Below are 24,002 nucleotides of genomic sequence, written 5' to 3' on the forward strand. Positions count from 1 at the left end.
ATTTTCGGAGCATTGATACCAGCAGTGGGAATATCTCTGAATGCACACAAAATTAGAAAATTATCAACAGTAGTGGATTGCTTGTCAACAAGCACCACTGGAGGATTTTTATTGGTAAATACTGAAATGGTTGCCATGCGTGTCATGGTAATGCAAAATCGACTTGCCCTTGATATAATTTTGGCAAAAGAGGGTGGGGTCTGTGGAATGCTGAAGGTTCAACATTGTTGTACTTACATTCCTGACGAAAGTCAAGATTTGAAGACATACATTAAGAATATAACTGATTTGCATAAGGAAATTGTTCCACTGGAGGTTGAAGGTATTTGGGAAAAGATTGGAAAAAAGTTTTCTACTATTAAGAACTTCTAACTAAAACTAGGTAGTACCTTTATTAGTAAAATATTATTTCCTGTAACATGTGTGATTATTTTACTATTAATTCTAAGACTAGGATGCTTATGTAACAAGAAAAGAAAATTACGAAAACACATAAAAAGAGAAACTGTAAGAAGCAAAGAGAAAGAAAGAAAAGAAAGGGAATTTGAAGAAGTAGAATTAGAAGAGTGGAAAGACAATATGTATAGAAAAACAAGAGAAGAAGAGACAGGTGAGCAGGTGAAAGAGTTACGTGAACTAACACAATAGTTAAGAGAATTGAATTCATTTCTTTTACAAATGTTTTTTCCCAAAATTTAAAGGTAGTGTGGTGATGTTAAAAATCACCAAAGGGGGGGTTGATGGAGCAGGTAGAGCAAAAATTTGTATACCTCCTCTAGTTTGCATGAAAATACTAATTGAATAACCTACTTATTATAATTTGCTAATTGTGTGCTGTGATATATTAAATCTAACCATTTGCATACACAAAATTACACGTGGGAACTTGCTATTTGCATGGCAAATTAACTCTAATGACTAAAATACGTACGCATATTAATAGTAGTATATGTGGTAATTAGATATCGCATGATTTATGTTGCTTTTGTGACGTTTGCATCTTCATAGAGGACCATAAAGGTGAATATATTGCTTTAAATGTTGCTATATGCTGGGAAAATACTAATACATAAAGGGATTAGTAAGGGTATAACATTAGAAGCCTAATTTCTTTGTATTAATTATTCTTTTGTGTTTGTTTGCTTAAGTTGACATTTGGGCCTATTGCAATATGGCGGCAGAAAACAAGTTCAGAAGTGGCAACCGTCTCGTGAGCGCGAAGTCTACAGCGCAGACTCGGATGGCTCCGTGAACTTTCAAACAACCTCTGGACACCCTGTCCCTGTCAAGGATAGGATATTGGTGGACTGCCAAGACCCCAGACACTAGAAACTGGTATAAATGAACAATAGAATCATACAAGTGAAAATCGAAACTTTGCAGCATCTGTATTAAGTCATCTCCGGAAACGAATCAGCAAAATCCATGTGAAACCTGACGGACAAATGTCGGACGTTTTCGATTATCCAATCATAGACATTCTCTGCCCAAAATTGTTTCATGTTATCCCGAAATTTATTATAAAAAGAGTAGTAGAATAAGGAGGAGTTGGCATTCGGCGGTTACTATGACTGCATACCATCTTTGACCCCACAGGCGATGACTGATGCTTGCACGACTTCTGGTCCTTTGGCGATCTTTGGGACTGTGACGTGCTGAGCAAAGAACTTTTGGACCTTAAGATTTGGCCTGCCTATTGGGACAATTTAACGGCTAATTCGGATACGCGGAGCCAATGAATTAGAGAAATCCAGGTAGCCAGAATAGGTAAATATAATGTCCTGTGATTTAAATAAATTGATCTAGAAAATTAAAAAAATATTGATGAAACTAATGCTAATATTATTTGCAATGAAATTTTAGATAAACAAATATTGATTAACAGAAATTATGAGTTTGTGGTCTTTCGTTAAAGAGAATAAAGGATTCTGAGTCTTAAAATGTGTTTTAGCTGGTTCTAAATCACCATGAACCAATCCAACTAATTGGTCCATCGACCAAGTGGGTGGAGTGCCTTGATGTTTGGGATTAGGGATCTATAGGTGGCGAATGTTAATGTGAATTCTGTAAAATAACTTTTCTTTCCCTATAGGTTATAAGGTATTCCCCCACATGTCCAGCGCATCATCCCTCCTCCTGTGTGCAGACCTGTGAGAGAACGTGTGAGTGTTGGTGTTATGGGCCCCACCAATGAATGCGTGTGTGAATGAGTTAGTATGACGACGGGTCTGTGACGCAGGGACGATGGTTGTAAAAAATTAGCTCTCTCTCTTTTTCCTGTTCCGCGCTGGATTACTTATATGCTTCCCGTATCAATCTGTTTGGATAGCCTCGTGATATAAATTTGGCTTTCATCATTTCTGATTTTAGGTCATAATCTGTTATGTTGGTACAGTTTCTCCGCAAGATATCAAAGACCCACAAGGAAGGTTACTTCTTTTTCGGACACATCCGATTCGGATAATGAAGAGAGTACCTATCGACCTAACTTTGAAAATCATAGAGCCACCTATTCAGGCAACCGACCAAATGGCCAACCTTTTTTAGGCCGGCGACAGGCATGACAGGGCCCTTGGAGGCCGAGATATCAACCGAGGTATCACAATACCTTCAATCGGGGCAATTACCAGCAAAACAGTCAACAATATTTAGTAACCAGAAATGCCCAGTATTGGAGGCCGTAAGCAAAATATCAATATTTAATCTATCAACACAACCGTTGCAAGATTCTACGGTTGCACTTTTATCCAAAGACTTGACCTTTGTACCACATACGGGTATTAATGTATTTAAACTATACCAAGATATCACGGCATTCTTCCGAAAAATACGCCTCAAAAAATTCTTTACTAACTCAGACAAAGGCAACTTAGGTGAGGTCGGAAACCCAGAAAATCGTTCAGGATTACACCCAATATCTACATTCACTCCTAGTCTTGATCAACTAGGACCAGAAGTAGAGATATTCAAAAACTGTGTCCTAAAGAGTCTAAAAACATCTTTGAGACATATGTTTCATCCTTCTAATAATTTAAATAAAGATGAACTTAAAACATTGGCTGTCTTACGCAATAATTCTGACATTACCATAAAATATTGTGACAAGGGTGGTGGCATTGTTGTCATTGACACTGATAAATATATACAGACTATGTCCCATCTGTTAAGTGACACCAATTTCTACTTATCTGTTGAGATTGACCCTACATCTAGAGTCCAAAGACAAATCTTCAATGTAACAAAAAGAGCGCTTGAATCAGGCACCATATGTCAGAAGGAATTTGACTTATTAATTATTAAACATCCTAAAATGGCAGCTATTTATGGAATCCCTCAGATTCACAAAAACAGTCTTGATCCCCCATACCGTCCAATTGTGGCAACTATAGGTTCAGTCACTGAGCCAATTTCAAAATATATAGACTGTATCCTGTGCCCACATGTTTCCAAAATTACATCATATGGAAGGACTACCATTTGATGGAAAATGCAAAACTTTGGTCACTTTGGATGTGGAATCCTTGTATAGTAATATACCACAAGGAGGGGCACTAACTGCAGTAGCCTGGTTTATAGATCAATTTCACATAGATTGTGATCCAGAATTCATCAATACAATCCTTGCAATAGTTCTAGAAGAAAACACTTTTGACTTTAATGGCAATTTACATCGCCAGATAAAGGGAGTAAGCATGGGAGCGTCCTGCGTTCCCACTGTAGCAAATATATATATGGCTCACTTTGAGAGCATACATATATACAATGAAATATCCCCGTTTTATGAGTCCATTAAACATTGGGTCCGATTTATAGATGATATATTCTTCATTTGGACAAACAACACAAACCAACAATTTGAATTTTTACTATGGATCAATGTGTGTGACCCTAATCTAAAATTCACTGCCCACACTAGCCATAGTCAGATTGAATTTCTGGATATTGAAATCAAAGAAAGAAATCTTGAGCTTGAAGTAGACCTATATGTGAAACCAACCGCAAAAAACACTCTACTACATTTAACTAGCTATCATCCGAATAAACAAAGAGAGCATTCCTTTTGGTCAGTTTCTCCACTTGCGGAGAAACTGTACCAACATAACAGATTATGACCTAAGATCAGAAATGATGAAAGCCAAATTTATATCACGAGGCTATCCAAACAGATTGATACGGGAAGCATATATGCGTGCTCGGTACTATGATAGAGATCACCTACTTGGTAACCATCCACCTAAACAATCACCCATGCTAGTGTGTGTCACCGGACATTCAACAGCGAATGAAAAAATGAGACAAGCAGTATGTGCCCACTGGCTCATATTAAATGCCAACTCAGAGGATGAAAACAAATTACCACATCCAATGTTTGTCCACAGGCGCAACAGAAATCTGAAAGACCAAATTGTTCATTCACAAATGACCAAAAAACTGTCTACTCAAACAACTTTATATAATTCCACCCCATTAGTAGGCAACTATAAATGCACACAATGCAAAGCCTGCGATAAAGCAATAATTACAAAAACATTTATCCATAACTCACATAACATCACCCTAAAATCATTTACCAACTGCAAAACTAAAAATATTGTTTACCTATTAATATGTCCCTGTCAAAAGGGATATGTAGGTGAAACATCAAGAACTTTGGCAACTCGATTAAATGAACATCGCTCAGCTATGCGCACCAAAGAGATTAAAGCCCCTTAGTAAAACATTACTTGGAAGCAGGACACAGCCATGAACAAATGAATTGGCTGATCTAGGAAAACAGGGCAAATTTGCATATCCTCACTGCGTCACAGACCCGTCATCACACTAACTCAATCATAGACGCATTCATTGGTGGGGCCCCATAACACCAACACTCATACGTCTCACCCCAAATCTGCACACAGGAGGAATAGACGCTCTGGACAATGAAGGGGGTACCTTATTACCTATAGAAGGGAAATTATTTTACATTATATACATTATATACATCAGTACCTATAGAATCCTAACTTTAACATCAAGGCACTCCATCACTTGGTCGATGGAACAATTAGTTGGACTGGTTGATGGTGATTTAGAACCAGCTAAAACACATTAAAGCTTCGGAACCTTTGATTCATCAATACCTTATTAAAAGAATCACAAACTAAATTTTCTTTTAATCAATGTTTAATTTAGCTAATTAATTCACTTTCATTGGCATAGTCAGCATTTTAATTAACCAGAATTTTTAATGAATGTTTGGCACAGTTTGACATACAATCATATTTACCTAAATTTTGATACCGGTGACCATTTCCCGGAACCTTTCAGCCCTGCATAAATCAATAATCCCTTCTGGTCAAATCGTCCAGTCGAATGCGGTCAAGACCCAAATAAGTTCGAGAAAAGTTCCTTCGCTCGGCACGACACAGTCCCAAAGGTAGCCAAAGGACCAGGCAATCGCACTAGCAAATCGACCCTCCTCACCATCAGTCACCGACGGAAATTTGGAACGCACTTACACTTACCCTCTCCTACAGTCGCCTGGAGATCTTCAGAGCCATCCGAGACTGCGCAGTAGACATCGCGCCCAAATGACGGTGGCCACTTCCGAACTCCATTTTGAATATCGCGTCCTAGTAGGCCCAAATGCCAACTTAAGCAAAAACCAACATAAAAGTAATTAATATACAGAAATGAGAATTCTAATGTTTAAACCCACACTCAATCAATCAAGCAATTTCTATTATAACACATCCTATGGTTAATATGCATACCACAGTAAATCATTAGAATTATTAGCCATGCAATTAGCAATTTAGTCCCACGTGTAATTTGTGTTTATTAAGGTGTGTTAGACTTGGGGGTCTCTAGTTATCAAAACAAAGTATTCTTTATATAGATTTACCACAAGACCATTAACCGACAAAAATACACAATACTTTTACTTTAGATTATGGGTACTCACAAACTTTCTCTCGGGGGCCAAATTTACAGTGTGGTTTGTGACCGAGGGCCGCACCGGTGGGGGCGGGGTCAGAGGGGGAGGGGCGGGGCGAAAGCAACAAAAGAATTGTGACCATGAGGTTGAACACAGGTCCCTGCAGCAGACGCCTTCGTCCACTGAGCTACCAGACCCGGCAGACACACATCTCTCTCTCTCTCTCTCCCTCCCCCTCCCTCCCCTCTCCCTCCCCCCTCCCTCCCCCTCCCTCTCCCCCTGTCTCTCTCTCCCCCTGTCTCTCTCTCCCCCTGTCTCTCTCTCCCCGTCTCTCTCTCCCCGTCTCTCTCTCTCCGTCTCTCTCTCCCCGTTTCTCTCCCTGTCTCTCTCCCTGTCTCCATCCTTCCGTCGCCCTCCCTCTCTCTCCCTCCTCCCTCTCTCTCCCTCCTCCCTCTCTGTCTCCCTCCTCCCTCTCTGTCTCCCTCCCTCTCCCTCTGTCTCCCTCCCTCTCCCTCTGTCTCCCTCCCTGTCTCCCTCTGTCTCTCTCCCTCTGTCTCTCTCTCGCTCCCTTCCTCTCCCTCCGTCTCCCTCCCTCCCTCCGTCTCTCTCCGTCTCCCTCCCTCCCTCTGTCTACCTCCCTCCCCGTCTCCCTCCCTCCCCGTCTCCCTCCCTCCCTCCCTCTGTCTCCCTCCATCTCCCTCCCTCCCTCCGTCTCCCTCCCTACCTCTGTCTCCCTCCCTCCGTCTCCCTCCCTCTGTCTCCCATCCTCTCCGTCTCTCTCCCTCTCCATCTCTCTCCCTCTGTCTCCCTCCCTCCCTGTCTCCCTCCCTCTCCCTCCATCTCCCTCCCTCCGTCTCCCTCCCTCCGTCTCCCTTCCTCTCCCTCCCTCTGTCTCCCTCCCTCCGTCTCCCTCCCTCCATCTCCCTCCCTCCGCCTCCCTCCCTCCGTCTCTCTCTATCTCCCTCCCTCTATCTCTCCCTGTCTCTCTCCCTGTCTCTCTCCCTCCCTCTGTCTCCCTCCCTCTCCCTCTGTCTCTCTCCCTCTGTCTCCCTCCCTGTCTCCCTCTCCCTCCCTCTGTCTCCCTCCATCTGTCTCCCTCCCTCCCTCCCTCCCTCCCTCTGTCACCCTCTGTCTCCCTCCCTCCTTCTGTCACCCTCCGTCCCTCCGTCTCCCTCCCTGTCTCCCTCCCTCTCCCTCTGTCTCTCTCCCTCCGTCTCCCTCCCTGTCTCCCTCCCTCTCCCTCTGTCTCTCTCCCTCCGTCTCCCTCCGTCTCCCTCCATCTCCCTCCCTCCGTCTCTCTCTCTGTCTCCCTCCCTCCGTCTCTCTCTCTGTCTCCCTCCCTCTCCCTGTCTCTCTCTCTCCCTGTCTCTCTCCCTCCATCTGTCTCCCTCCCTCTCCCTCAATCTCCCTCCCTGTCTGCCTCCCTCCCTCTGTCACCCCCTGTCTCCCTCCCTGTCTCCCTCCCTCTCCCTCTGTCTCTCTCCCTCCCTCTCCCTCTGTCTCTCTCTCTCTGTCTCTCTCTCTCCGTCTCCCTCCCTCTCCCTCCGTCTACCTCCCTCTCCCTCCCTCCCTCCCTCTCCCTCCCTCCCTCCCTCCCTCTCCCTCCGTCTCCCTCCCTCCGTCTCCCTCCCTCTCCCTCCCTCTGTCTCCCTCCCTCCGTCTCCCTCCCTCCGTCTCCCTCCCTCCGTCTCTCTCTATCTCCCTCCCTCTATCTCTCCCTGTCTCTCTCCCTCCCTCTCTCTCCCTCCCTCTGTCTCCCTCCCTCTCCCTCTATCACCCTCCCTGTCTCCCTCTCCCTCCCTCTGTCTCCCTCCCTCCCTCTGTCACCCTCTGTCTCCCTCCCTCCCTCTGTCACCCTCCATCTCCCTCCCTGTCTCTCTCCCTCTCCCTCTGTCTCTCTCCCTCCGTCTCCCTCCCTCTCCCTCTGTCTCTCTCACTCTGTCTTCCTCCGTCTCCCTCCATCTCCCTCCCTCCGTCTCTCTCTCTGTCTCCCTCCCTCCGTCTCTCTCTCTCTGTCTCCCTCCCTCTCTCTGTCTCTCTCCCTGTCTGTCTGTCTCCCTCCCTCTCCCTGTCTCTCTCCCTGTCTCTCTCTCTCCCTGTCTCTCTCCCTCCCTCTGTTTCCCTCCCTCTCCCTCTGTCTCCCTCCCTGTCTCCCTCCCTCCCTCTGTCACCCTCTGTCTCCCTCGCTGTCTCCCTCCCTCTCCCTCTGTCTCTCTCCCTCCCTCTGTCTCTCTCTCTCTGTCTCTCTCTCTCCGTCTCCCTCCCTCTCCCTCTGTCTCTCTCTCTCCATCTCCCTCCCTCTGTCTCCCTCCGTCTCCCCAGACTACGCCTCTCTGTCTCTCTCTCTCTGTCACCCTCTGTCAACCTCTGTCTCCCTCCCTCTCCCTCTGTCTTCATCTCCCGCCCTCCATCACCCTCTGTCATCTCACCCCCTGTGTTTGTGTCAGCCCTCAGCCCGGGCTGAGACAGCTTCCCAGCGCGCGCACACAGCCGCACTAAGACAGCTTCCCAGCGCGCACACACAGCCGCACCCGAGTACTTCACAGGTCTTTAAAAGACCATTTACATGTTAATAAAGCTTTGTTGTATTCCACCTCTTAGGCCCCTGCATCTCCACTTTGACAATCACTGGAATCCCCCAGCCCCACAGAGCCTCAGAGTCTGGGCTGCTGCACCCGGCAGTGTTTGCAAATTCTTTTTTTTTTTATAACACAGGTAGGATGTCTGCAAGGTCCACGGGCCGCCAAGGAAGGCTTGCCGGGCCGCTGGCGGCCCGCGGGCCGTACTATGAGTAACCCTGCTTTAGATGGTAGAATTTTGCTTAGTTCTCTTAAGTTCTTAAATGCGACACTTTAAGTCAATGTACCTTTTAGATGCGACACGCAGGGCAACGAAAGTGTTGCAACGACGTTGATGCGATGACGTTTTTGGTGCAAAGAAATAAAGACGTGAAGATCTTCCAGATGCAGCACGCTTCTCTGATGTTGCGAGAAGCCTCGACTCGATGCTTCAGCTGCAGCGGCGGCACACTTTACGCGATGCGATGACAGCGGCCTTGGCAGCGGCACTTTTCTCCGATGTTGCGAGACGCTTCCGCTCAATGCGATGTTGCAGCGGTGACACCCCTTTACGCGATGCGACAACAGCAGCTCCGACGGCGGCACGCATCTCTGTGGCTGCGAGGTGCTTTTCTTGATGCGGTGCAATGCGACAACTACGATGGCTGCGATGGCGAACCGCTTCTTCCTCGATGCGAGACTCTTCTCTTGATGCGGTGCAATGTGTCAGCTACGATGGCTGCGATGGCGACACACTTCTTCGGCGTTGTGAGACACTTCCTGGATGATGCAAGACGCTTCTGCTCGATGCGATGCTGCAGCGGCGACACACTTTACGAGATGCGACGACAACAGCTCCGACGGCGGCACGCTTCTCCTTCTTGAGTCGCGCTTCCAGCTCCTTGCGACACGCAGTCCCTCAGAAGGCCCAACAACATCAGCAGGCACTTCCAAAGAACTCTGGGGAGCTGGGGGGTGAAGTCTGTTGTTCCTGAGACTTCAGCAGGAGGCAATCTATATTCCAAGCCCTTGGAGATCCTTCACAAGTTGAGCAAAAGTACAAACAAAGTTCCTTTCTCCTCTCTTTGGCAGTAAGGCAACCACTGCAGGCCAATCCCCCAGTTTCAGGGATAGTTTCCTCCTCAGCTTCTTCTGGTTCCTCCCTCAGCAGAGGTTCTTCTTATTTTCCCAAAGTGATCTAATTTCTTGGGTTCAAGGTCCCAATATTTATACCCAGAAATCCTTTGTCCTCTGAAGGCAGAGATGCCTTTTCCCAGTCCAAACCAGTTCCTGAGCACTCTGTTTAACAGACCTCCCTTTCCTTTCACAGTGCAGGGCAGAAACATTAGACGCCCCACAAGGGGTGGAGCCAGCATTGTAGAAGGCAAGTACAGCACTGGAGCACTTTGTTGACAGGATTCCTTCTCTTCATTCACTGTGCAGGGCAGACACATCAGCCGCTCCCCAGGAGGTGGAGCCAGCATTGTGGAAGGCAGGCACAGCCCTATTCAGATCCCATCTGGATGCAGATCTCTCTATTCACCATTGGGACACCTCACCCTGTCTCCTGGAATTCCCCAGCCCTGTCACTCAAACTCCAGACAAAGGAATACACACAGCCTAGTAGAGGCAGGTTTGAATGGTTAGACAAGAAAATGCCTACTTTCTAAAAGTGGCATTTTCAAACACAGAATGTTAAAACCAACTTTACTAAAAGATGTATTTTATCATCCTGAGTTCAGGCATACTAAATTCGATTTTCTACCATGTTCTCTGAGTCAGTTAGGATTATAAAATGTAATAACCAAACTGCCCATTCTGGCCTATGGAGAACAGGTAGCCTTGCAATAGTGAAAAATGAAAATGGCTGTAATTCAATATTAGAACATGCCACACACAGCAGGGCATGTCCTACCTTATCCTTACAATGCACCCTGCCCTTGGGCCTACCATAGGGGTGTCTGATATGAAGGAAAGGGAAGGTGTAGGGACTGGCAAGTGGGTGCACTTGCCCAGTCAGCATGACAGTACCAGACTGCACGCAGGCTCTGCAATGGCAGACCTTAGATACATGTTTACAGGCTGCTTCTGTGGGTGGCACAACCAGTGCTGCAAGCCCACCAGCAGTATTTGGATTACAAGCCCTGGGCACTCCTGGTGCACTGTACTAGGGTCTGACAGGTAAACCAAACCAACCAATCATGGAATCACAAATCATACATTAATTTACAAAAGGGTGCACTTGCACTGTGGCACTGGACAGCAGTGGCACAGTGCCCTGAGCAACTAACACCAGCAAAAAATACATGAGGTACAGCGAAAAATGGAAGGGAGACTCACGCCAATGTGCCAGGTCTAACACGTGTCCCCTCCAGCTGAAATGTGGGGAGAACTACCCTACCTCCTGGGAGTTCTCATCAATAAGGCGGAAAAATCTGGACAGACAATCAGCATTGGCGTATTCTGTACCGGGTCGATGTTCCACCGTGAAATCCATCCCCTGCAGGGAAATGGACCACCTTAACAGCTTTGGATTCTCACCCCTCATCTGCATCAACCATCTGAGGGGCCTGTGGTCTGTCTGAACCCGGAAGTGATTCCCAAACAGGTAGGGTCTCAGCTTCTTCAGTGCCCAGACCACAGCAAAAGCCTCACGCTCAATAGCACTCCACCTCTGTTCCCGTGGAAGTAACCTCCTACTGATGAAGGCTACAGGTTGATCTAGGCCCTCCTCATTCATCTGTGATAGAACAGCCCCCACACCATGCTCTGAAGCGTCTGTTTGCACTATGAACTCCTTGGAGAAGTTGGGGACCAAGAGCACGGGTGCTGTGCACATAGCAGTTTTTAAGGCCTCGAAAGCTTCCTGACAGGTGTCCGTCCAAATCACTTTCCTTGGCTGCTTCCTGGAAGTCAGCGCTGTCAAGGGTGCAACAATGTTGCCATACCACTTTACAAACCTCCTGTAGTAACCCGTGAGTCCTAAGAAGGCTCTCACCTCTGTCTGGGTTTTGGGCGGCTCCCAAGCCAGGATGGTTTCAATCTTGGGCTGTAGGGGCGCCACCTGGCCGCTCCCTAACTGGTGTCCCAAGTACACCACGGAACCCTGCCCGATCTGGCACTTACTCACCTTGATCATGAGGCCTGCCCTCCGCAGCGCCATCAACACTTCCCAGAGGTGGCGCAGGTGTTCTTCCCAACTGGCGCTGAACACTGCGATGTCATCCAGTTAGGCGGCACTGAACGAATCCAGCCAAGCCAACACCTGGTTGACTAACCTCTGAAAGGTGGCAGGGGCATTCTTCATCCCAAAGGGCATAACCCGGAACTGGTAGTGCCCATCTGGTGTGGAGAATGCTGACCTCTCCTTTGCCCCATCGGTCAAGGCGATCTGCCAGTACCCAGACGTTAAGTCAAACGTGCTGAGGTACCGTGCAGCCCCTAGCCGATCTATGAGCTCATCAGCTCTGGGGATGGGGTAGGCATCAATCCTGGTGACTGCATTGAGCCCTCTGTAGTCCACACAGAACCGGAGTTCGGGTGTGGCACCCAGCGCAGCAGCCTTTGGGACCAAGACCACTGGGCTGGCCCAAGGACTGCTAGAGGACTCAATTACCCCCAGCGCAAGCATCTTGGAGACCTCCTCCTTGATGCAAGCCCTTACCCTGTCAGTCACCCTGTAGGCCTTGTGCCTCACAGGTGTGCTGTCCCCAGTGCCCACCTCATGGACGCACCAATCAGTGACACCAGGAACCAGGGAGAACAGATCAGAAAACTGTCCCAGCAACAGGTGACAGTCATTCTGTTGCTCAGGGGTCAGGGTGGAAGAAAGGTTGACACCATCCACTGACCCGTCTTGCTCTCTGGCTGACAGGAGGTCAGGAAAAGGCTCGGCCTCCTCCTCCATCCCAGCATCTGTTGCCAAGAGCATGCCCACTTGAGACCTATCCAAGTGGGACTTCAGGCGGTTGACATGCAGGACCCTCAAGGGGTTCCTGGGAGACCGCAAGTCCACCAAGTAGGTAAGCAGACTCTTGCGCTCCACAACCTCAAAGGGGCCGGTCCACTTATCCTGGAGCACACAGGGCTCCACTGGGGCCATGACCCACACGTTCTGTCCAGGCTGAAGCTCAACCAGAGTGGCATTCTGGTCGTACCACCGCTTCATCTCCTCCTGGCTGGCTTCCAGATTCACCTCAGCGAGTTGTCTGAAAAGCCTAGTCTGGTTCCTGAAGGCCAGCATGTAGCTATATACATCCTGGGGAGGTTTCCTGGGAGATTGCTCCCAGCCTTCTTTGACCAGACTTAGAGTTCCTCTTACGGGGTGTCCATAGAGAAGCTGAAAGGGACTGAACCCTAGATATTTCTGTGGCACCTCACGGTAAGCAAAGAGCAGGCATGGTAAGAGGACGTCCCATTTATGCCTCATAGGTTCCTCAAGACCCATTATCATGCCTTTAAGGGTTCAGTTGAATCTCTCAACCAACCCGTTTCCTTGGGGGTGGTAAGGTGTGGTAAACTTGTAGGTTACACCACACTCTTGCCACAGGGACTTCATATACTTGGAAATGAAGTTGGTTCCCCGGTCAGACACTACCTCGCGAGGGAATTCCACACGGGAGAAAATTCCCATCAGTGCTCGTCCCACCACGGGGGCCGTCACTGTCCTCAGAGGTATGGCTTCCGGGTACAGGGTGGCATGGTCCACCAAGACCAGGATGAACCTGTTGCCCATGGCTGTCTTAGGGTCCAGTGGCCCCACAATGTCAATACCCACCCATTCAAAGGGGGTGCTGGCTACAGGGAAGGGCTGGAGAGGAGCCTTGCGCTTCCTCCAACTCTTACCACTTGCCTGGCAAGTCTGGCATGTCCTACAGTAAGTGTCTGAACTCCTGCGCATTTGGGGCCAATAAAAATGGGTGACAAGCCTTTCAAAGGTCTTGTCCTGCCCAAAATCTCCTGCCAATGGAACATCATGATCCAGCCCCTGTAGGAAGGCTCTGAAGCGCTGGGGTACCACCAGCACACGGGCTGACCCAGGCTCAGCAACCTTAGGCGCTGTATACAGGAGGTCATTCTCCCAGTAGATCCAATGTGATCCAGACTGATCACCTGCTGCCTGGTCTGCATCCTGTTGCTGCAGACCCACAAGAGAAGGGTATTCTTTCTGCTCCTTGCAGAATTCCTCCCTGGAGGGTCCTCCTTCTTGCTGCCAATGGGTCAGCTCAGGCAGGTCCCCCAGTTCGGCTACCTGTTCCCCTGTAGGCTCCAGGGCATCCCCCTCAGGGTCTGCTCCCTCCTGGACCGTGGGAACTTCGGGGGCTGGTTTCCCATGCCCCCTGCCTCTCCTCTTGCTGGCAGGTACCTGGGCCTCCCTCTCAGGCTCCAGGTCCTCTTAAGCACCTTTACTTGCTGCCATTGACCGGGTGGTCACACACGCCCAGTCAGGCATACCCAACATTTCTAAATGTGCATTCCGCTCCACCTTCGCCCAAGGTGAGCTCTCCAAGTAATTCCCTAACAAACAGTCAACAGGCATGGCGGGCCTCACAGCTACCTGAAGAGTACCAGAGACCACCCCCACTCGAAGGGAACCTGAGCCGCCTTGCAGTGACTCTCTGTGTTGTCAGCGGCAACAACTGGGTAGAATGCTCCAAGGACAACCTGCTCTTGAGACACCAGGTGACACTTGACAGCTGTCACACTGGCTCCTGTGTCTCTCAGAGCCTCCACTCTATGGCCATTGATGGTCACCCACTGCCTGTACTTTTTAGTGTTATCAGGCAGCTGGGTCCTAGGGACCACCTCACAGTCTCCTAATGAGACAAGGGACATCTCTGCGGGACCCCACCCACCTTGGGCACCCCTCTCCTCACCCAGGGCTACACTAGCCATTTGCCGGGGGCTGCACCAGTGGGTGCTGGTTTTCCAAAAATGCGACACTTGGTATCATTGGCAAAATGACCCAGTTCTCCACATTTGTAGCATCTTGGGGGCCCTCTTTGAACAGGTGGACCTGTCGGGGCCCCTGATGCTTTCTGGGGAGGAGGCTGAGAACCTTTCCCTTGGTTCCCTTGGGGATTACTTTGGGGCCTCTTATGGAACTCCCTCTGTTTAACCTTGTCCCCCCCACTCTTCTGCTGGGGACCCTGCCCACTCTTGGCTAAGTCTCCCACGTGACCCTTGTGGACCCTGGTACTGACCCAGCGGTCTGCCTCCTCAGCAAGCTTCCTAGGATTAGTCAGCCTACTATCAATCAGGTGCTTGCATAGCTCAGGAAAACAGTTACTTGACAAGTGCTCCCATGCAATCAAATCAAGCAATCCCTGAAAATCATTAACTTTGCTACCCTTCACCCAACCATCCAATGCTCTGCAGAAAAAGTAACATATTCAACATAGGTACTGTTTGCTATCTTTGTGCAACCCCTGAACCTCTGTCTGTACATCTCAGGGGTCAAACCATATCTAGACATCAGTGCATCTTTCATGTGGGGATAGGAATTATAGACATCAGAAGGTAAGTCTAGCAGTGTGTCCCGCCCCTCACTAAGGAACCGTCCCCACAACGCCGCTTCCCAATCCTTCTCAGGGACCCGGTGGGAAGACATGGCTACCTCATAGGCCTTGAACCACTGCCCAATATCATCATTTTTAAAAAAATTCCCTCACCACATCTTTAGGGATATAAACTCTAGATTCTACAGGCATTGACGGTGTGCTGCCCCCAGAGGGAGCAATTTCTAAACTCTGGGCTTTCAACTCCAACTCCCTCAAAACCTTTTCATGTTCATACTGTAGCTTTTTCTCTTCTAGGGCTAACTTTCTACTTTGCATTTCAAATTCTAACTGCCCACTTAACTTGAGCTTGGTCAGCTCCAATTTGTGCATCCTACACTCTTTTCTATCTGCCATCTCCTCTGGAGATAGACTTTTACCAGAAACACTGCTACCCGCAGAGGAAGGGGTTCTCCTTCCTCTTGGACCCACTGGCCCATCCAGCTGTTCCTCTGCATTATCATTATCAGTGGCATTCCTTGCTTCTACCCAGGCCCTCAGCGCCATGTAGAACTCTGTCTTATTTTTGCATCCTGTAGTAGAAACATTAAATTGCTTGCAGAAGAATTTCAGCTGCTTGGCAGTGTAGCTATCCAATTTCTCTTCTTCCCACTCAAATCCAATATTAACAGAGACTATGGATGCTGCTTTCTCCACTATGGTTAAGCTTGGCAGTACTCAAAAATAGAAAGTCCCAAAAAGAAATCTACTAACAAGTATTGGTTGCGTTAAGGTCTGCACTCACTAAGTAGTGTTCACCAATCACTGTACATGAGTCACAAATGCAAGTCCAGAATCCTCACCGCTGACCACCAATGTTAGACTTGGGGGTATCTAGTTGGCACAGGTATGCACTTGTGACAAATAGGGACCCTCTCCTCTAGTCAGGGTAAGGGGGTACACTCCTAAAATAACCCCTGCTTACCCCCTTGGTAGCTTGGCACGAGCAGACAGGCTTATCTCAGAGGCAGTGTGTAAAGCATTTGTGAACCCATACAGTAACCAAGTTACAACACTACAAATGGACACCACACAGGTTTTATATGTCAAAACAAAGTATTCTTTATATATATTTACCACAAGACCATTAACCGACAAAAACACACAATACTGTTACTTAAGATGGTAGAATTTTGCTTAGTTCTCTTAAGTTCTTAAATGCGACACTTTGTGTCAATGTACCTTTTAGATGCAACACGCAGGGCAACAAAAGTGGTGTTGCAATGACGTTGATGCAATGAAGTTTTTGGTGCAAAGAAATAAAGACGTGAAGATCTTCCAGATTCGGCACGCTTCTCCGATGTTGCGAGAAGATTCGACTCGATGCTTCAGCTGCAGCGGCAACACACTTTATGCGATGCGACAACAGCTGCCATGGCAGCGGCACTCTTCCTCGACGTTGTGAGACGCTTCCGCTCGATGCGATGTTGCAGCGGCGACACCCCTTTAGGCAATGCGACGACAGCAGCTCCGACGGCGGCACGCTTCTCTGTGGATGCGAGGCGCTTTTCTTGATGCGGTGCAATGCGACAACTACGATGGCTGCGATGGGGATACGCTTCTTCCTCAATGCGAGACTCTTCTCTTGATGCAGTGCAATGCGTCAGCTACGATGGCTGCGATGGCGACACGCTTCTTCGGCGTTGCGAGACACTTCCTGGATGATACGAGATGCTTCCGTTCGATGCGATGCTGCAGCGGTGACACACTTTACGAGATGCGACAACAACAGCTCCGACGGCGGCACGCTTCTCCTTCTTGAGTCGCGCTTCCAGCTCCTTGCAACACGCAGTCCCTCAGAAGGCCCAACAACACCAGCAGGCACTTCCAAAGTACTCTGGGGAGCTGGGGGGTGAAGTCTGTTGTTCCTGAGACTTCAGCAGGAGACAAGCTCTATTCCAAGCCCTTGGAGATCCTTCACAAGTTGAGCAAAAGTACACACAAAGTTCCTTTCTCCTCTCTTTGGCAGTAAGGCAACCACTGCAGGCCAATCCCCCAGTTTCAGGGATACTTTCCTCCTCAGCTTCTTCTGGTTCCTCCCTCAGCAGAGGTTCTTCTTGTTTTCCCAAAGTGATCTAATTTCTTGGGATCAGGGTCCCAATATTTATACTCAGAAATCCTTTGTCCTCTGAAGGCAGAGGGGCCTTTGCCCAGTCCAAACCAGTTCCTGAGCACTCTGTGTACCAGACCTCTCCTTTCCTTACACAGTGCAGGGCAGAAACATTAGACGCCCCACAGGAGGTGGAGCCAGCATTGTGGAAGGCAAGTACAGCACTGGAGCACTTTGTTGACAGGATTCCTTCTCTTCATTCACTGTGCAGGGCAGAGAAATCAGCAGCTCCCCTGGTGGTGGATCCAGCATTGTGGAAGGCAGGCACATCCCTATTCAGATCCCACCCATCTGGATGCAGATCTCTCTATTCACCACTGGGACACCTCACCCTGTCTCCTGGAATTCCCCAGCCCTGTCACTCAAACTCCAGACAAAGGAATACACACAGCCTAGCAGAGGCAGGTTTGAATGGTTAGACAAGAAAATGCCTACTTTCTAAAAGTGGCATTTTCAAACACAGAATGTTAAAACCAACTTTACTAAAAGATGTTTTTTATCATCCTGAGTTCAGGCATACTAAATTCGAATTTCTACCATGTTCTCTGAGTCAGTTAGGATTATAAAATGTAATAACCAAACTGCCCATTCTTGCCTATGGAGAACAGGAAGCCTTGCAATAGTGAAAAACGAAAATGGCTGTAATTCACTATTAAAACATGCCACACACACCAGGGCATGTCCTACCTTATCCTTACAATGTACCCTGCCCTTGGGCCTACCATAGGGGTGTCTGATATGAAGGAAAGGGAAGGTTTAGGGACTGGCAAGTGGGTGCACTTGCCCAGTCAGCATGACAGTACCAGACTGCACGCAGGCTCTGCAATGGCAGACCTTAGACACATGTTTACAGGCTGCTTCTGTGGGTGGCACAACCAGTGCTGCAAGCCCACCAGCAGTATTTGGATTACAAGCCCTGGACACTCCTGGTGCACTGTACTAGGGTCTGACAGGTAAACCAAACCAACCAATCATGGAATCACAAATCATACATTAATTTACAAAAGGGAGCACTTGCACTGTGGCACTGGACAGCAGTGGCACAGTGCCCTGAGCAACTAACACCAGCAAAAAATACACGAGGCACAGCGAAAAATGGAAGGGAGACTCACACCAATGTGCCAGTTCTAACAAGGTGTATACATTGATTAATAATAACACTCCAAACAGTTAATACAGGTTAATATTTAGAATAGTGATGTAATTAGTATTTTGTCATGCAAATAGAGAAGGTATACAACAATTTGCTTTACCTGCTCCACCAATCCCCCCTTTGGTGATTTTTAATATCACCACAAATCCCACTAAATTTCAAGTTAATTTTATGGAAATGATTTCTCAGTTCTCTTGCATTTGGTTACGTCACATCATTGTTTCCCCCATCTCATCCTCTCTTGTTTTCTTATACATATTTTCTTTCCATTCTTCCAATTCTATATCTCCCCTTTCTCTTTCCCTCATTTCTTTCTCTTTTCTCTTCGCAGCTTCTCCTTTTATTTTATTTTGTAACTTTCTTCTTTTTATACATACACATCCTAGTCTTAAAACCAATATTAGTATTACCACACAGGTCACTGCCATTAGAATCTTACCTACAAATGAACTACCAAATTTTATTAATTAGCTTTTCATAGAAGAAAACCCTTTACCAAGCCTTTGCCAAACACTTTCAACCTCCAGTGGAACAATTTCCTCATGCAAATCTGTTATATTTTTAATATATTTCTAAATTTTGACTCTCTGCATCTTCCTCTTGTCACTTCAGTCTGGCATTTGATCGTCTTTGCCCTTGTTTCCACAATCTTGATTCAGAATTTCCTGAACATCCGTCTCTTCTCTAATATCAGACAAGATAACTCTCGGGATTTCCGACTCTTCTTCTTCTTCAACCACTTCCGGTACAGTCACTCCTAGACTCTCTTGGCTGTCTGCTTCCTCTTGTTCATCAGGAAGTGCCACATACGTCCATTCCGGTGACTTATACTTCTGGTTGGGTTTCTTAATTCGCTTTTCTTTCTTCAAGTGTGTCTGATCAGTGTCTTCTGATTTCTCTTGGCTAGACACTTCATTCACTTGTTCTGCTTTAGATGATTTCACTCTTGTCAATCGATACCTCAGTCTTTTTATTTTGTTTGGCCAAATCTCCTCTTTTGATGGCCTTTTCAACTTATTTCCCTTCTCACCTCGTTCAGTTTTCCAAGCTCTTTTCCTCAAGACTCATCCTTCTTGCACTTCTTCTTCGCTTTCTTCAGATTCGGTATCAGTTTGACCTTTACCTTCTTTGGATTTTCCCTTCTCGACCTCCGGTGCTCTATCTACAATTGTCCCTCCTCGTGTTTCTTCCACGCAATCTTCCTGCTGACTAACTGTCCCTTCTTCTACCTGGATGTGTGTTTTCCCTACGCCTCCTCGGGGGTCTTCCGCAACAATCTTACCCTCACTCTCTGTATCTACTTCCTCACCTTCTAGTTCTATGACCTCAGGTGGAATCTCTCTCGTACTTGCATGTGGGGCTTCTTTATCAAGGATTTCTTTGTCAGTTTCCTCAATATTTTCTTTTACCTTTTCCTGTACTCTCACCTGTTCAGTATCTGATTCAGAAATAGTATCATAAATTTCCAGTCGTCTCCTTAATGGCAAATTCTCTGGCTCCGTAACTTGACTCGGCTCCAACTCTCCCCTTCTCGGAGTTTGTCTTGTTCTTGTTTCTTTTGATTCTGACTCAGAGCTGGTATCAGACTCTCCCAAATATTCTTCCTCAGGTCTATTTACGGGACTAGGGATTCGGAGAGTATGACTCGCATGAATCCAATTCTTTACTCTGGCACATTTCACAGCGGTCATCGTGGTCAAAATCACCTGACGTGGTTTTCCCCAACGTGGGACCAGACAATTTCTCCTTCTATGCACTTTGATCTTTACCCAGTCTCCTGGACTAAAATCATGAGCTGGCTTCTTTTCAAGGGTGGTTGCATGTGATCCAACCTGATGAAACACAGAATGAACAGAATCAGCCAACACCTTGCAAGAATCCAACACGAAGTCATCAGATATAGGCAGTAGTTTGTTGACAGGAATGAAAACATGTCTCATCGCTCTACCCATAACAATTTCATGGGGACTCAGTCCAGTATTCCTATCATGAATTGATCTAATACTCATGAGTACTAGAGGCAAGACATCAGGCCATTTTAAACCTGTGGCCAAACACATTTTTCCCAATCTATTTGTAATGATGCCATTCATCTGTTCCACTACTCCAGAAGCCTCTGGATGGTAGGCACAATGTAGTTTCTGTTGTACATTCAATGCTTCACAAGTCAATTTTATGATTTAATTCTGAAAATGCTTTCCTCTATCTGATTCAATCTTCACTGGAAAACCAAACCTAGGAATGAGTTCTCTCAATAGGAGTTTCGTTACGGTAACCCCATCACTCCTTCTGGTCGGCTATGCTTCCACCCAGTGTGAAAACAGACAAACAACTACCAGAACATACCTTAGCTGATTACATGGGGGCATTTCGATGAAATCAATCTGCATTCTGGTGAAAGGACCTCCCTCCCGTCCTAGTGTTACCAAACTCACTACTGTTTTCCTTCCTGGATTGTATTGCTGACATATGAGGCATCTTTGACAAAGGCTCTCAGCTACAAGCCGGAACTTGGCATTATACCATGTCTGCTTGAAAAGTCTGATCATGGCATCCCTGCCTACATGTGCCTGCCCATGGTACATCCGTGCCATGGTAGAGATCATGCTATCAGGCATTACTGGTCTTCCATCCCGATAAACCCAAACTCTGTCTGCCTCTCGTGGTGCACAGCCTGATTTTATCCACTGTTTCTTTTCCTCTTCTCCTGCCTCTTCCTGTAACTGCCTCACCACTTCCCAAGTACTCACAGTGTTAGTAAAAAGTAAGGGACATGAGTTCATTTCCTTTTCCTAGGTCCGATTTACTGAATTTTGTTTGCATGCACAATATTGCGCTATGTCATTCGCGAACCCTCTGAGTGGGCTGCGCATTTTACTACCGCCAATTGCTTAGGCAGCTGTATCGCCTCAAGCAATTTGCCAACCACTTCAGCATTTCTTATAGGAGTTCCACTCGACGTCAAGAACCCTCTTTGGGACCAAATCTGCCCAAAGTCATGCACCACTCCAAATCCATATTGACTATCAGTAATCACAGTGACTCTCAGATTCTTTCCCAATTTACATGCTCTCGTCAATGCAAACAATTCAGCAACCTGGGCTGATCTCACTCCTTTCAGACAAGATGCTTCCAATACAGCCGCTACAGTACATAATGCATACGCTGCACTCAAAATTCCTTCTTCAGTTCTCAGACATGACCCATCCACAAACATCACATAGTCACTTTCTTTCAGAGGCAAATCTTTTATGTCCGGGCGTGGCTTAGTGCAAAAATCAAGCACTTCCAAACAATCATGATCCACGTCATCCTTCACTTCCACATTTACTGCATCAGGTAACAATGTTGAGGGGTTTACATTGAGACACCAGAATGACTTTCTCATATTTAGTTAGATGACTATGCGTCATGAACTGTGTGCGGCTCCTTGTTAAAAGGATCGCAACGTCATGGGGTACAAACACTCTCACAGGGAATCCCATCACAATTCCTTCACTCTGTTCCAAAGTCTTACAGGTAGTAGCCAGGTAGTAGCCACTGCTTTCAAACAACCAGGCAACGCTACAGCTTCAGGATCTAGTACAGCTGAGAAATATGCAATTGGTCGTCTTAATTTTCCATGCTTCTGTACTAACACAGAAAGTGCACACCCATCTCTCTCGCTGCAATAGAGCTCAAACTCTTTCTCATAGTCAGGAATTCCAAGAGCCGGGGCTTCACACAAGCTGTCTCTCAATTGTTTAAAAGCCTTGATTTCCACTTTGTTCAGTTCAAGGGGGTCTTTCACATCGCTCTTTGTCAAGCGTACCAGAGGTTTTGCAATCAGCGAAAAGTTGCTGATCCACTGACGACAGTACCCAACCATTCCAAGAAACATTCTCACCTCTCTTTGAGTCATTGGTGCACTCATTCCCTTTATTATTCTGATCCTGTCTGCAGTCACCTTTCTCAGACCTTTCTCAATTTTATGGCCTAAATATTGTACTTCCTTTTTGCAAAATTGTAATTTCGATGGGGATACATTAAGTCCTCCATCCGCCAAATGATTCAGCAATGCAACTGTATCTACCACACAGGTCATCGATGTACTGCACTAGTACTGAACTTTCGGGCATTTTTAAATCTTCCAGGGATTTCTTTAGAATCTGATTAAATATCGATGGACTTTCTATATAGCCCTGTGGGATTCGGCACCATGCCAAGGTACGTTCGCCGAACCGGAACGCAAAAATCTGTTGGCTGTCAGGGTGCAATGGGATAGAAAAGAAAGCGTGACACAGGTCAATGACCGTGTACCATTCTGCGTCATGGGGAATCTGATAAAGGATCACTGAAGGGTTTGGTACAATGGGACAACAAGGTACAACAATGTATTCACTTTTCTCTGATCTTGCACTATCCCGAAAGTTCCGTTAGGCTTTTTCAAACCCATGATTGGCGAATTTCATGGACTACTCATTATCTCTCTCAAAATTCCCTGTTCAATCATCTTGTCTATTACAGGAGTCACTCCTGCAATTATTTCTGGTGTCAATTTATATTGGGGAATATTCGGGTAACTTATTCCTTCTTTTACAGTTATCTTCACAGGGTCTACCTTTTTCATCAATCCCATATCTTCTCCCGTGAAATCCCATACCTCGGGATTCACTGTTTTCTTCAATTCCTGAGACAATTCCTCTGGGTCAAATACAACAAATGCCTCAGTAACTTCGGGTTCCAGATTGGCCATGGTCATTCTATACAGTACATCCTCATTGGGAGTTTCAAAAGCTATGCCATCCGGAGTACAGAAAATTGTGCAGTTCATTTTACACAACAAATCCCTCCCTAACAAATTTACAAATTTACAGGGCTAGTATCACACACGACAAATTTCCCTATTTTAACTTTAACAGGTTCAGTAAGATACGTTTTTATCTGTCTATTTGAGACTCCAACTACTTGGATTGTGCCATCCGAGAGAGGAAGATTTTTGACGTCAGCTGATCTAACAGTTGAGCGAGTAGCACCAGTATCAAATAGGAAAGTAATATTTTCATCATTTACCTTTCCATCCACAAAAGGTCCTGACTGGTCTACCTCTAGAGTTGCGCCAAGTACGCACTCCTCTTCCTCTCCTTGGCACCGTCAATAACTCTCTTCTGACTCACTCTCATTGCGCTGCAGCCAATACTACAAAACAGCACTAGCGCGTGGTAGCTATGTTATCTGTTCCTCGGTGTAGAATCGTGTCTCATTACTGTATTTCTGAGGGTTTCCGTTCTGTGGAAAAAGTGTCTTTGGCACCTGACACTGTTGGGCAACAACCTGCTGCTGTCGCGGCGGTTGACAACTCACCTCATTCTGCACCTGTGGATTCAATGATGCATTATCGCCATTAGCACTTTACACTCGGATTTCCAATGCCCTAATTTTCCGCAATTATGACATGGCCACTTCTTTTTTGCTTTGTCTAAACTAATTTGTCCCTTTCCTTTTCCAATATTAGGTTTTTGTCTCACCTGGCCCATGCCGGTTGCCTGTTCAATCAGCTGAGCTTCTTGCCTTTCCGCTACTTTAACCTGTGCCCACATGGCCTTTTCTTTCAGCTTGCGTTGTTTTGCTTCAATTTCATCGCTAAAATATTTTGCATGTCTCAATACTTCATCTATCTTTTTATTTTGCCAATCCACTGTATGCTGTTTGATCATTTTGCTCA

Source organism: Triturus cristatus, chromosome 1_1 (assembly GCF_964204655.1).
Source record: "Triturus cristatus chromosome 1_1, aTriCri1.1, whole genome shotgun sequence".
NCBI classification, from domain to species: domain Eukaryota; kingdom Metazoa; phylum Chordata; class Amphibia; order Caudata; family Salamandridae; genus Triturus; species Triturus cristatus.